Source organism: Lissotriton vulgaris, chromosome 3_1 (genome assembly GCF_964263255.1).
Source record: "Lissotriton vulgaris chromosome 3_1, aLisVul1.2, whole genome shotgun sequence".
NCBI lineage: Eukaryota > Metazoa > Chordata > Amphibia > Caudata > Salamandridae > Lissotriton > Lissotriton vulgaris.
The window spans coordinates 370967737-370980964 of NC_141689.1; positions in this window are offsets into that span (position 1 = coordinate 370967737).

Sequence of the window (13228 nt, forward strand, 5' to 3'; positions counted from 1 at the left end):
TCATTACCACCCCCTTTTCTGATTCATTTTGTCCACCATAAGCGTGGAAGGGTATCCTCAGATGTGAGTCCCTTGCTCATTGCACCATCAGGATTCAAGCAAGCCGGGCCGAAGACGGCTGAAATGCCAGAAACCAGTCCCCGGAAGCTTGTTTCCTTCCCAGTATAAGAATTGGCTTGGTAGTCTGGTCTGCCCTGTTCCCATGATGCACTGGGCCAGGGACAGACTAATTTTCATGTAGCCAGGTTCTGAGCTGGGATGGTGCAGTGAGCTAAAAAACGGTGATGGATCAAGCCCTGATCTTTGGACTGGGTAAGAGGGGTCTGCTTAATTCAGACACTCTGTTCATCACCACCCCCTATTCTGAATCATTTTGTCCACCATAAGCGTGGAAGGGTATACTCAGATGTGAGTCCCTTGCTCATTGCACCATCAGGATGCAAGCAAGCCGGGCCGAAGACGGCTGAAATGCCAGAAACCGGTCCCCGGAAGCTTGTTTCCTTCCCAGTATAAGAATTGGCTTGGTAGTCTGGTCTGCCCTGTTCCCATGATGCACTGGGCCAGGGACAGACTAATTTTCATGTAGCCAGGTTCTGAGCTGGGATGGTGCAGTGAGGTAAAAAACGGTGATGGATCAAGCCCTCATCTTTGGACTGGGTAAGAGTGGTCTGCTTAATTCAGACACTCTGTTCATCACCACCCCCTTTTCTGAATCATTTTGTCCACCATAAGCGTGGAAGGGTATCCTCAGATGTGAGTCCCTTGCTCATTGCACCATCAGGATTCAAGCAAGCCGGGCCAAAGACGGCTGAAATGCCAGAAACCGGTCCTCGGAAGCTTGTTTCCTTCCCAGTATAAGAATTGGCTTGGTAGTCTGGTCTGCCCTGTTCCCATGATGCCATGGGCCAGGGATAGACTAATTTGCATGTAGCCAGGTTCTGAGCTGGGATGGTGCAGTGAGCTAAAAAACGGTGATGGATCAAGCCCTGATCTTTGGACTGGGTAAGAGTGGTCTGCTTAATTCAGACACTCTGTTCATCACCACCCCCTTTTCTGAATCAGTATTGGCACCGGGCAGTTTTCTTTAGGGCTTTTAACATGCTTGCCCCTTTTAGCGCCCCTCCCTGTTTCTTTTTTAATATTGCCCCCAATGATTTCCCTGTCGGGGTAGATTTAACTCCAGACTCGGCTAGTGTTGATGCACGAGTTGATACCCCATCCAGAATCCTGCTCACTACAGTAACAGCGTCATTAAGTTTAAAATTAGAAGACCCACTTACTATTTGGGTCACTGTATCTGCAGTGTGTGGGTCAATATCCAGAAATAACGGGGATGGATGAGTGATGGCTTTTGGGATTGTACTGCGCTCTGGTGAATTTGCAAGGACAATGTTACCAAGTGATGAGCGCTTAGTATGGGACAGATCAAGAGAAAGTCGGCTCTCTGTGATGTTAATTTCTCTTGCAAGCATGATTGCCGCTCTGATAATGAAATTGTCCAGTGTCCCCACCACCAAGCCCCCAGACACTGACTTTTCCAGCTTGACTTCTCATTCTCAGATACTGGGATGTATCAGGCAAACATAAAACAACTTACTGGCATGTCATGATCTTCAGCCGTTAGGGAAGTGGCCCAGCCCAGCCTCTCCAGGCTGGAACGGGCTCAAATGGGCCCGCCCTTGGCCCGGACTTTGCCCAGCGTGACCCGCGCGCGATCCCTCGACGCGGGGCATCTGCTGATATTTAAGCGCCTCCTGGCGTGGCAAAGGCGTCAGCGGCTTCCTACCACTAACGATCCTGGTAGACGTGGTCCCCCCCTCTCTGCGGCCGCACAATGGCCGCATAACACTTCCCCTCTATGTCCAGTAAGGCTATAAATTAATAGTTTTTGGGGGACTGTTTACTTCCCTTCTAATGTGTAGACACCAAGATGGACCCTCTCCGACTGACTGTAACAGTACCGGATATAAAACAATCTGTAAAGACCGACATTAGTATCGGAGTCCAGAGTGAAGATCAGATTCAATAGTGCCACCGTTAGACCATTTTTGCCAGGAGCCCCGACACTCTTAGTTGGCTTAAATCTTGACTCATCATATGTTAACTTCAGATAGTTCGCTTAACTTCAAGCTTCCAGTGATTATTGGTATTGCAGCCATTGAGTCGATTCTGCAGATCTTAATGGTGCCACCAGCAGGCCATTTGGTCCAGGAGCTCCTGACGCTCTTAGTTGACTTAAATATTTGAACACCCATTATTTGTTCGGCCATGAGTTAGCTCTAGAGGAATAATTTAGCTTCAAGTTTACAGGGACTGCTGGGATTGTAGCAGTTTGAGTAGATTCTGCTTGATATAGTTGCTTTATATATTATATATTTCACTGATATGGGGAGATAGTGCAACCTGTAGATGTTTTGATTTGTGTGAACTTAATAACAAGACTTATTTATTGCTTTGGGTCTTTTGACTTAAGTGCAGCATGAAGTTTTGGCCAGTTCGTCTGATCCTTGGTTAGTTTATATGCCCAGTTCTGGTTTTGGTGTGCTCGCCTGTGTTTAATTTTTTCTTTTAGTCTGTTAAATTCGTATTGCTGTAGCATCGTATTGCTTTATTTAGCTCTTTCAGACATGTCAACATTTTAGAAGAGGGAAGTGGGAGATTTTAGAAAAATAATCTGTAGAATCAGTTTTTGAATGCAGGATTCGGGAGACTAGGTTTGAAATCAGCAGTCTCCCACCTGAATCGGGAGGGTTGTCATGCAGGCTCTAACCTCTGTGCGTCCTTTCCACACTGAATGAGAGGTTCTGTTCTGTTGTGTTTTTTCAGGGTATAGGATAGCACATCAGGAAAGGCATAAGCCATTTCGAAACCTAGCTCGAAAGTCTCCTCACCTCCTGGGCTCATCTTTAATGGCAGCATCCTTCCGTCGCCACCGCTCCATTCAAAGAGGCCGCTCCTATGGCAGAGGCCAGCAGGATTCCTTTGTTTGTGCCCCCCTTGCTGGCAGGGAGGGGCACAAGATGTGCAGCCCATGTGCTCGGCAGCACTAGGCTTCCACGAGTTGCCCAAAATGGCAGCAACACTCAGATCAACACTCAGTGTCTAACTGCAGCTCCACCTCCTCATGCCGAACAGCGAAATGAGCTAGGTATCACCAACAATGCAATGTGGTAGAAGAAATCAGTTGTACAACGTTCTGAATGTTCAGATGCACATGGAAATATGAATACTTGAACTATCAAGGGCAAGGGTAATTAAACAGGATGTGTGAAAAACAATTATGAAAGAAAATCCAAGATATCTTTAAATGGATGCACATGGTCAGTTAATATTGAACATATTAATCAATAATGATACCAGCCACTACACATGTGACATAGAGACTGGTATCAGTAGGTATGGGCCTTATATCTATAGTGGTAGTACTGCCACCGACAGGCCGGACCCACAGCTGGTAGAGTCCAGACTGCCATCTCCGACAGGATCTCAGATCCCGACGGGCAGCGGTCAGAGTCGCAGCCCAGAATGGTGGTGGTGCTGAGTCAGGAACTGCCGTCGGGATTTTGATATCTGTTTCTGACAGCCTGTTCATTGTGGGAACACTGCCATGTAAAGGCTGTGAGAAAGGAGTATTGGGGGTCCCAAACTGGGGCCAGTCCCTCATGGTCCACTACAGAGTGGCCCGGGGGGCACATGTGGTGCCTCTACTCATCTGCAGGTGCATGGCACACTGTCCATGGTGCTCCTTTTCACCGTGGCTTGTGCTATGTCCCTTTTCCTTGGCCGCAGCACATGTCGCCGTGATAAGGAGCACGCTGTGACCACCAGCCTGAAGGTCACTTTCTAAGGCAGTGGTTGGACCGCCACCTGCTTGTCATGTGGTATCCTGGCTGCTGCAATACTGATCAGTGGTCCAACCGACCGCTATCAAAATGAGGGCCTTTGTCTTTCAGGAAGTGCAGAAACGTCAACACATATTCACTTGTGGAGAAGTGTGGCTCACTGGTTAGAGCAGGCAGACCCTGAAGCAGAGGTCAGACCCGGGCCAGGGTTCGATTCCCGACGCGGCAGGGTGTTGAGCTCAAATGTCCACGGACTTGATAATTCTCGCTTCGGTGCCTGACCTAATCATGGGTTCACACTATGCAACTCTGGGCATTAAGCTTGCTTAATCTCCACAACGGCCCCCCCGCGGCGGGATGCCTGGCTTTCACCTTGGGGATGCCCTGTAGGGGCTATCTCACAGGGAAAAACCAGGACGGGTTCCCAAGGCAAGCGCGGAGATACCCCTTCGGGGGTCGATTCTGGCGCTATATAAGAAATGCAATAATAATAATGTTCTGACACGTGGCATGGGCTGAAAACTGGATGTAAATCGTATGTTTGTACAAAGCACAAACTGCATGTTCACGCTGGTTATAGGGTAAGAAAAGGAAGCTTCATAAGCAAGACTGCCTTTCACTGTGGATTAAATGAATTCATATTCTCTTAAGAGAGGATATGTTTTCATATTAACAATGAGCCAATTTTATTAACATTAAATGTAAATGCATGCCTTAATCTCCTTGACAACTCTTGACGTGATCAGGATGTTTGAATGAGTAACCTTAGCAACCAAGGAAGCATTTTTGAGCAAAGAGTGGAACTAACTCCTTATACATTCAATTTCATTAATTACCTTTCAGGTTTTTCCTTCTCACTCCATTCCTCATGGTTACGAGATTGAAAGCAATTGTAGAAGATTGCATCTATCTAATTTCTTTCAAATAAAAGCTCTCCAAACATTCTAGTAATAGTTTCAGTTAACATAAGCAACAAGTGCAATGCAAAAACACACACCAGACACATAATTTTGAAAACCAGTATCTCATTGAAATGTTTCCCTCTATCTGACAAATATATAGCATCGTCATCTGTTACTGTCAGTCGCGTTCCGTGCAGGTAAGCGCAGTGGGGTGGGGGGAAGTTGACAGATGACCGAATAGGATTTATTTATTTATTTACTTTTCCCTATTCTGTCAACTTCCCCTCTCCTGCCCCACCCCTGCCCCGCCCAGCCGCCCCACTGCACCTACCTGCTCCGGCCACAACTGGTTACTATACAACAGACAACATAATAATAAGTAAACACAGTTGTCACAATATCCGCTTAAATCATTGGAGTTTGGTCAGAGATTAACAAATAAGGTGTAAGTGTTGAACTTCAACCCTCATTGATTCATCAGGGTCCATCCTAAAAAGATCAGGTGGGTCACTTGTTGTTTTTAGTTAGGTGTCCCCACTTCCTTGACTGGGCCTGGGAGGCTCTCACAAGGACAGGTGCAGTCAAAACCTGCACCACCAATATGGGCGCACCTTTCAGACCTTATCTGTTGTAATGGTGCAAGACCCCACTACAGACAGGCTTTTGCACACTCTCTGTCACTCTGTCTCTGCAGGAGCATCCTCATGCTTGCTTTGAAACAGAGCCCAGGGACCCTCTGTGGTATGGTTCCAATCACCTCCTTGCCCTCATTCAAAGGAGGCTTAGGAGAGAAAGCTCCTGAGTGGCACATCGATAGCACAACCATTATACCCATGTGCCCCTTTCTTTTTTTTTAAGTTTGATTTATTGAGGAATAGAAAAGGGGGAAAGGGGAGGGGGAGAAGAATTACAATAAGCAGATGGATGAAATAAGCAATACAATAATAGGTTCATAAAAAGTAAGCATTACAAGCATGAAGAATTATGAACACATCATATGAATATAAATACAATAGGTGAAATACATTATATATAAATACAATAAATGAAATACATTATGTTGAGATGTAATAATTATAGCATTTAAATAAAAAGAAAGAACAGGTAATAAGAGATCACGGAGGTTTGCGTACTTCAACTGTTGCAGAATCAGGAGAGGGATGTGCAGGGGCATAGGAAGAAAGGTATGTTACCAAAGGAAACCAAATCAGGTCACGTTTGATAGCTAGGGAGATGGGGGATACATAATTGGTATCTAAACGGTGATTAAAACAGACTGCATTCCACCAGGACTGATATGAAATATTTGCAGCCTGTTTCCAGTTAGAAGTGATGTTATGAAAAGCTACAGCAATGAAAAGGTCAAGTAAAGGGTAATGGCTGGAAGAATGAGGGAGTTCCGATGAAAGGGAGCCTAGAAAAACTAGTGAGGGTGAAAAGGGGACCTGAAACTGGAATTTTTTTTGTATTTGCCGCCAAACCATCTGCCAGAATTGGGCGGTAGAGGGGCAATCAAACAGCATATGCTTGAGATCAGCAGAGGGGCAGGGACAAGACCAGCAGGTAGAGGGGGTATCTGGTGAAAAACGGGATAAAGCAAGTGGAGTAAATAAAGTTCTGTGATAAATGAAGTATAAAGTTTGGATAGTGTTAGCAGCTCTAGAGGTTTTATGAAGTTTAGTCCAAATTTTATCCCAAAAGAGAACAGGCCAACTCTGAGAGAAGTCCAACTCCCAAGCAAGCTCAATGCGCGACTTCAGTCTATCATTAGTAAAACGAAAAGAGTTATACAAAGCGGATGCGGAAGGAGAGGTCTCCAGTAAAATGGAAGTGGATCTGCATTCTAAAGGAATATCGTTGGAAGGTCAAAGAGATTGAAGATAGGAGATCAAGACTGGATAAAGAGCAGTGTATTGCGATCGGGCAGAGGTAGGCAAAGAGAAAAGAGATTGAAGTTCCTGGAAGGAGAGAGGGGTATCCTGAGAAAGTAGTTGAGAAATCCAACATACTCCTCGGGAGTGCCAAGTTTTCCAATAAATGGTACGATTACGGATTTTGAGAAGGGAGTTATTCCAGATCGGTTGTTCATGAATGGAAAGGAGAGAGGGATAAGGTGAAGATAAGTAGGGAGAAAGAAGATTACGAGAATGTGAAATAATGGGCATGCGAAGACGAGTTAAAGAAGACGAGAAGGATAAGAATTCGCGGAAGGTAAAAGGGGAAATAAAAGAGGATTCCTTACTTAGCCATACAGGAGAATAATGAGGTAAATTAGACGAAAACCAGCGAATTGATTGTTTCAAGGAAAAAGCACGGTGGTATTGTTTAAAATCAGGAAAACGTACTCCTGATTGAGCCTTGTCCCTACGCAAAGAGGCAAGAGCTATTCGAGGACGCTTACCGTTCCATAAAAATTTCAATAATAAAGAGCCAATCTTTTTAAAGAAAGAAAGAGGAATGTGTAGAGGAAGCATGGAAATAGTATAAAGAAGCAAGGGGGATAACATCATCTTTATAGAGTGGAGCCTACCCCACCAGGACAAAAAGAGCGGATGCCAATGAGTAATAGCTGTGTCCATTTTCTTGTAAATATAGTCAAAGTTTAGTTTGAGAGTATCAGATAGTAGAGGTGCAAACCAAACCCCTAGGTATTTGATTTTAGATGATTACCAAGAGAAACCCGTAAAAGAAAAAAGATGTTTCTGGCAAAGAGGATTCAGGGGCAAGATTTCACATTTGTCGGCGTTCAAGCGGTAGCCAGAAACTGCAGAGAAGGAAGAGAGCTGCTGAAGAAAAGAAGGAATAGAGGTAACAGGATCGGAGCAGTAAAAAAGAATATCATCGGCATAAACTGAGAGTTTGACTTGTTGGGGACCATATTGAAAACCAGAGATAGTGTCATCTAAGCGAATTTTAATAAGGAAGGGTTCTAAGGCTAAAACAAAAAGTAAGGGAGACAAGGGGCAACCTTGTCAAACCCCTCTATGTAAAGAAAAATAGTCCGAGGACATCCCGTTAACAAAAATAGAAGCTTGAGAATCGGAATAAAGTAAAGAAACAATAGATATGAATTTGGGAGGTATACCAATCCAACGTAAAGCCTGAAACATAAAATCCCACCCAGTCCTATCAAAAGCCTTCTCCGCATCTAGGGAGATAGCTGCGAAAGGAAGAGTCAAAGAAGATGCCTTACTAAGTATGTTAAGAAAAACCCCTGGAGTTATCGGAGGAGAGGTGCCCCTTGACAAAGCGGGATTGTTCTGGGCCAATTATATCCAGTAAAAGGGGGTCCATGCAAAGTGCTAATATCTTTGCTAGGATTTTATAATCAGAGTTGACCAACGATATTGGTCTATAATTTTTGCATAAGGAGTGATCCTTGTCCTCCTTGGGAATTAGGCAAATTAAGGCTATGGTGAAAAGAACCGCTAGAGGAACCAGCATCAGAGAAAGATTGAAATAAGAGTAAAAGTTTAGGAAGAAGGAGAGAAGCAAAGTGGCTGTAAAATTCGATAGTAAACCCATCAGGGCCTGGAGATTTGCCATGACGAAGTTTAGATACAGCATGAGAGATTTCAGAGAGCGATATGTCCGGTTCCAGGGAATGGAAGTCAACATGTGAAATCGAGGGAGATGGGAGAGAATGTGCCCCTTTCTAAAATGTCACCCAGGTGCATTGACAGTGGAATTCTGTCATCTGCATGTGGCCATGAAGCATGCAAATCAAAAACCACCAAGTTTACATTGATCAGGATCTGCCTAACTTGCCTGCACAGTGGGCATTAAAGAAGGTGCAACAGAAAGGTCATGGCTCCCTTACTGAGCCTAAGAAATAACCAAAGACGCAAAATTGGTCGCAAACATTAGTTGCCTTCCCAGAGCACTTTGATAATAAGCCCACTGAACTCCATAGAACATTTGGAATTCGACAGAATTTATTTGGAGCAGTTGAGAACCATATTTCAATGTCAGTGTTCTTTAGATATGAAAACAGGTAACATTTTAGACAAATGTAAAGAAAAATATCTAGCACGTGTTTTATTCATTCTGCACTGATTGAGAGCAAACTGAAATGTATAAATGGCAAAGGAAAATTCCCTGCAATAAGCCCAACACGGATTACTCATAGTTCATCAAGGCTATATTCACGGTAAAAGTTATACTGTTAGGATAAATAAAATATAAAATCTGTCCTGATGCACATTCGTCCATATTTAAAATGTATTGTGGTATGCTATTTGGCAGGGTGTTAAAGTTATTAAAGTTTAAAGGAATAGAGTGCTTATCTTTTCAGATGAATGTAAATTAATCTGAAATAAATAATTTAAATACAGATCGCAATAAAAAAGCTGTACAATTTGTAACTTAATTTCAAAATAAATGTTTAATTTGTTTAATATATTACATGTATTTATATTCTGATTTAAATTAAAAATGCTCCCACCCCATGTATAATTTTAAGTAATAGTTACAGAATAATTTTATTTTCTTATATTAATAAAAGACTAAAGTTGCATTCACTTTTAAAATTAAAAACTATTTTAAACATATTTTATAATAAACTAATATTGTGTTTTATTTATAAATACTTTTTTAACATTAATTTAATATATATTTTTGAAAAAATAGAATAAGTTCACCTAATTTAACATTTATTTTAAGTCCCTGCCTCCTTTATTTTCTATGGAAGGGTGTGAAATACCAGTGGTCAGTGGTGTGTGGTCAGAGCTGGAGTAAGTACAGCACCACAAGTGTCAAACCATTGGTACTACAATACCATTCCATGAAAATAGAGGGGGTCAGAACATTAAATGAAACTCAATTTGGAATAATGTTAAAATAAATTGACCAATATTTTTTTTTTAATTTAACTCAAAAACATTTTTTTAACCCCTTTGCTGCGTCGAACGTTCAGCACCCAGTGCTGAACGTTCGAATAACGAGTGCTGGCCCGTCGGCCAACGGTCGTGCGCAGCACTGGCAAGGTAGTGCTCACGACGACAGTTGGCCGACGGCAGCGCTTAAGGGGTTAAAGTATCTTCAACTTTAGTAAACACTTATTAATTTCCCTATTCTTCATAATAGGGAGATCTTTGTCCAGATTGCAGAGGTCTCTGCCAAGTGTGTAAAATGTAAAATATGGTCATAAAGTCACTCCTAGTAGAATTTTAAAGGTTTTTATATTTTATTGACTTCACCCTTTACTTCAGGGTGTGAGGATCTGTAAACTACCATTTTAGATGAACTTTATACTTTTAAATGGTAAAGTAGTAAAACTGTAAGCGTAACTAAACACATGTAGATTCACTCACATGTAAAATTATCTTTGTGACTAGCCCCCTGATTTATGTTTTTTTTGCCAGTAGTAACTTTGGAAGTGCGGTTTGTAAATTATGGGTGAGTGCACATTCCCTCTCTAAACTCCTCCTTAGCCTTTGCTAAGCCCTCCTTTCTCCTCCCTAAACCCATTCTATTTAGGGCCTGATTACATTTTGATTCCGAAAGCCTCCAACCACACCGACTCACATCGTAGGTTTTCAGTTTCGACAGCTGTATTACAATGGTGGCAGTCGAATAACTGGACGGTCATTTCGGCTGGATTGCAACGGGCTCAGGGAGTCCACCAGTCAGTCGGAACTGGCAAGTAATCACTTAATGACGGTGTTTCCGCCATCGGGATTACGATGGCGGTTTTCCAGAGGCTTTTCATGTCGGGCTTTCTGACATGGAAAGCCTGTCGGAAAGTGACTTTGGGGGCCTTTAGCACAGCCCCATTCTCACTGCCGCCTTCGGTTAGGGGCAGAGGGGGCACTTATGGGGCCCCTGTTAATCCCTGCACAGAGTGGTAGGCACTGTGCCTGCCATGTTGTGCAGGGATTAACAGAAACTCCCATTTCACTGTGGGGGCTTGGGCTGCAGCTGGTTTACGGCCGCAGCACAAGCTCCCATAAAGAAATGGAAGTATGTGACCGGAAGTCGGTTGGTCCCAAAATCGCGTCCTCACTACATCATAATCAGCCCCTTAGTGTCACATATTCCACATTTTTCTGCCACTGTGGGACTCTCCTTCCCACATTTACTACTAAAATGTATAACTATGTGTGCAGCAATCTCCACAGTTAGGCCAGTGCTCTACACACATAAAAGATAGGATCGGCAAAGATGTAGGTCCCCGAATGTAGGTTTGGGCATAGCATTATGCACTATGTTAGTAGTACCATTGTTGTAGTAATAGGCATATGGCAAAATGCAGTTTGAGAATAGTTCTGCATATTTAGTGATACATCTTTTTTGTTTTTCACCATTTCCGAGGGTAGATTTACACTCAGATGAAGATGAACATGCCTTCCATTCCCTAAAATCAGGATTTACAAGTATAAAGCTACTACTAGCAACTTTGCACAAATAGGTAGAAGTTTCCACCACTGTGGCAGAGACCACCCTATGCGAAAGTATTGGGAAAATAATTTGAGTTTCTTATTAGTAAAAACATATTTTTTAATATTTTAATGTAATATATAATTGTAAGTTCATTTAAAATATTTATTCACCTAGAACCAACAAAATAAAATGGAACAGCACATTAACTCATTAGATTATATATGTGGTCAATAATTAATTATCCTAAATACATTAATTTAATTGATAAATAATACATGTTTTAATGTCAATTAAAATAATATTGTTAATTAATGTAAATCATTTTTAATTTATGAATACATGTTTCAAAATCCATTTTTCAAATATTTGATTTTATTTTTTTAAACATATATATATATATATGTATATAATATTATAACGAATGCCCATGATATATTATGGTATAATATAATATAACATAACATAATATAATATAATATAATAGACGCCACTGTGCAGTTATAGTTAGCTCTGCATTTCCATAGGAAATGCCTTTTTTAGTTTGTTAATAACTTGGTCGAGTTTGCCAAATCTTCATTACGTTTTCAAAATAGTGGTTTTTTTTTGCCTAGTTTGTTCCAGAAAAATTTCAGGCTGATCTGTCAAACAGTGGCCAAGAAAAAGGGCAGAGGGGTGGCGTGGGTACCAAAATGCAAAATCCTCTTGCATTTTTCATTTCCTTGTTTGTAACAAAATATCACAAAAACTGTTCACGAAATTCGAGCTGATTTTCGCCAGAAGCTAGATCTAGATTTATTGTAATACATTCAGTAGTTTAGGAGAGATTAAGGTACAAAAATATTTGTATATCTAGACATTGGGTTCAAGGGAAACTCTTGAAAGTCCCACAAGCTTAAGTAAAAAAAAAATTGAGTGTTCTGATTTGCTTAGGTGGGTTATTTTTCCCTTGGGCCTTCTCGTTCCTGCATGAGGGAGCACATTGATTGGCTGGCCACATCATGAAAGAAATGGTTGTGGTAGCCATTACAGGACTCCAAGGATTCAGTCCCCTGCCCTGAAAATAGTATTAAAAAATTCAAAAAGATAAAGGGGGGGGGGGGCAGTATAGGGATTCCCTGCTCCCCTAGCTCTCTCTAGTGGAGGGTCCCATAGGAACACTCCTTGGGACCAACCTTTTTTTCAAATTAAGATTTTTACAACAATTACGTGGTATTTCTGCAGGATCACAGTAAAAAAAATGGAAGGCTCCATATGTTTTTACTTTTAAATAACGCCAGGTGTTGGCCAGTTCCCAGAGGTCAATATCAAACCTTATTTAGGGTGGGGGTGTGCATGAGGCCCCCCTCCCTAAGCTGATTTTGGCCTGAGACCCATTCTCCAGAGCCCATATAAAATAATAAAAAGCAGAGTGGGGCATGCAACTACCCTTTCCAAGGCTCTTCTAGGCCCCAGGCCAAAATATAATAATGTCAAGTCAAGTCAAGTCAATAAATTTATATAGCGCGCTACATACCCAGAGGGTCTCAAGGCGCTAGGGGAAGGGTGGGGAATTATTTGTCAAATATCCATGTTTTAAGTTGCTTTCTGAATGCTAGGTGGTTCTGAGTAAGGCGAAGGTGAGTGGGAAGTGAGTTCCAAGTTTTAGCCGCCAGGTAGGAGAAGGATCTACCTCCCATGGTGGTTTTGTTGATGCGAGGTACATTGGCAAGGGCTTGGTTGGAGGATCGTAGCTGGCGGGGGGGAGTGTAGAAGGACAGTCGTGTGTTGAGGCATTCGGGTCCGATTTCGTAGAGTGCTTTGTGTGCGTGGGTTAGGAGGCGGAAAGTAATCCTCTTGTTGATGGGGAGCCAGTGGAGGTTTTTCAGGTGACCAGAGATGTGTTCTTTACGCGGGATGTCTAAAATGAGTCTGGCTGAAGCGTTCTGGATGCGTTGGAGTTTTTTCTGGAGTTTGGCGGTGGTACCGGCGTAGAGGTTGTTTCCGTAGTCCAGTCGGCTCGTGACCAGAGCGTGGGTGACTGTTTTTCTAGTTTCGGTGGGGATCCAGCGAAATGTTTTTTTGAGCATGCGAAGAATGTTGAAGCAAGATGAAGAAACGGCGTTG